A 1951-nucleotide genomic window follows, 5' to 3' on the forward strand; every position below is an offset into this window, starting at 1 on the left:
ATGAAGGATCAAATTGCACATCAAAGGCATTCTTATAATAGAAAAGATCAACAATTGATGGAGACACACCTAAATAAAATAGGTAAATAAATGACTATGACTGAGGTTATAATTTAAGGATAAACTAAGGGAATAATGAAAGAATAAAATAAAGGGTGTAATATGTGCAGGGGCGGATCCAGGATTTGACTAAAGGGGTGGCACACTAAGAAAAAAAAATTGCGGACAACATTTATACATTAAAATTCTAACATTGTCAATACATATATACCAAAAACTCTAAACCAAATACCAACAAACCTAAGTCCATTATTCTAGAGGGCATATCCATTTTCGGCGATAGAATGTACCTCACATGAGCGTAGAATTGTAAAGTTGTAGCGGACAAGAACGGTCAAAACTTGAACACAGCCATATCATTCACATTAATCTTAGATAATAAATAAACGACAACGAAATAAATGCAACTAAGAGGCGAAACACCAAGCAAAACTAATGCAATTAAGAGGCGAAACACCAACCCACATCTTACTATATCTTCAATCCACCTTTGGGAAGCAAGTCTAAGACGCCCGGCTACCGAAATGACTGGAATGCTGGATTCGCCTCTATGATACTCACACTTCCATCTCATTACTTGTAATTATACATCAATCAATAACCCACAGTACTAAAATTACATGCTTATCCTTGGTTTTCTTCTGTATTCGTTTCTTGTTGAATTGGCAGGCAAACTCTTATTGGCTAAATGAGGTACTATGGGGTTTATACAAGGCTATTACTTATGTAAAAGAGCTTTACGGAAATCCCACGGTCTATTATTCAGCGGGGCCAAGCGCCTCTGTTAGCCCTCCCCTACCCTACCTCTGCTGTCCGGAGGACTCAACACCCTTGGTTCATTTTACCCAAAAGATGGAAATACTTAAACATTGATGTATGTGAAACCAAAATGCAGGCATGAGTGATGCAGGAAATGTGCGACTTTCACAAGGAAGGCATGATATGAAGAGAATCAATTACTACAAAACCTACCTGATGGCACTAAAGAAGGCGGGGCCAAACGCCTCTATAATTACCCAATATACATAAATTGAACTCAAACAAGTATCCTACGAATCGAAATTAATTGCTAAGTGAGTGATTGATTTAGGGTTTGAGAAAAATGAGATAATTAACCAATCATTCAATCTAAACTAACCCAAATCTACAATTACACAAATAGAGAAATAGATTAACAAACTAATAAGAACAATTAACAAATTAATGAACCAAATATTCAATCAATCAAATGCTCAAGAATCGAATTTGGGCGAAAAAAAATTACTTACCCACTACCCAGGGCGGCACTACGGCAGGATTAAGGCCGGAGGTGAGGAGTAAGCCGACGGTAAGGTGGAAGGCCGGAGGTGGGCGGCGGTAAGGTGGTCGTATTTTGGATATTGGTTTTGTTTTATTTTGTATAGAATAGAGTATCTTTACGTGGTATTCTATAGCGCCTCTCCTCTTTTTTTTTTTTCAGATTTTCAGTTTTTTTTGTTTTTTCTTCACGTGAGGGCACGTGCCCTCACTTTTCCCCCCGCAAATCCGCCCCTGAATATGTGGAATGAGTGGCGGGTGGTGAATTGGTGAGTGATGAGCATTGGATGAGGTAGATGGGCATGGGTGAGGTGTTTCAAACACGTTGTATTGAGGTGGATTTCATTAATTTTATTGGTTGATTACATTTGGAATTAGTCTACTTATCATTTTATTATTCCTAATAATTAGTCTAATATAGTCTCTAAACGGTTTCAAATCGGCGCATCCTTTACTGATTAACAAGTCAATAATGGAGGGCAGTAGATTGGTGCAATTTTAATATTTTATCCATTTTTATTATATGGTCCATAGTTTGATAAGAGAACTGTTGACTATTGTTTTTTTTTTTTTTTTTTTTTTGAAGCGGGAAAAT

At 37.1% G+C, this 1951-nt stretch overlaps 1 long non-coding RNA gene across 1 annotated transcript; it reads right to left on the bottom strand.

Annotated features, from left to right (window-relative positions):
- Positions 1-210: 210 nt before the first annotated feature.
- On the bottom strand, positions 211-1661 carry LOC141623100 (uncharacterized). Its single transcript, XR_012533199.1, has 2 exons — positions 1086-1661; positions 211-1028 (listed from the first exon to the last, which is right to left on the bottom strand). It is a non-coding gene; the product is annotated as an uncharacterized LOC141623100 (long non-coding RNA).
- Between the last annotated feature and the right edge of the window lie 290 nt (positions 1662-1951).

Source organism: Silene latifolia, chromosome X (genome assembly GCF_048544455.1).
Source record: "Silene latifolia isolate original U9 population chromosome X, ASM4854445v1, whole genome shotgun sequence".
In the NCBI taxonomy this organism is placed as follows: domain Eukaryota; kingdom Viridiplantae; phylum Streptophyta; class Magnoliopsida; order Caryophyllales; family Caryophyllaceae; genus Silene; species Silene latifolia.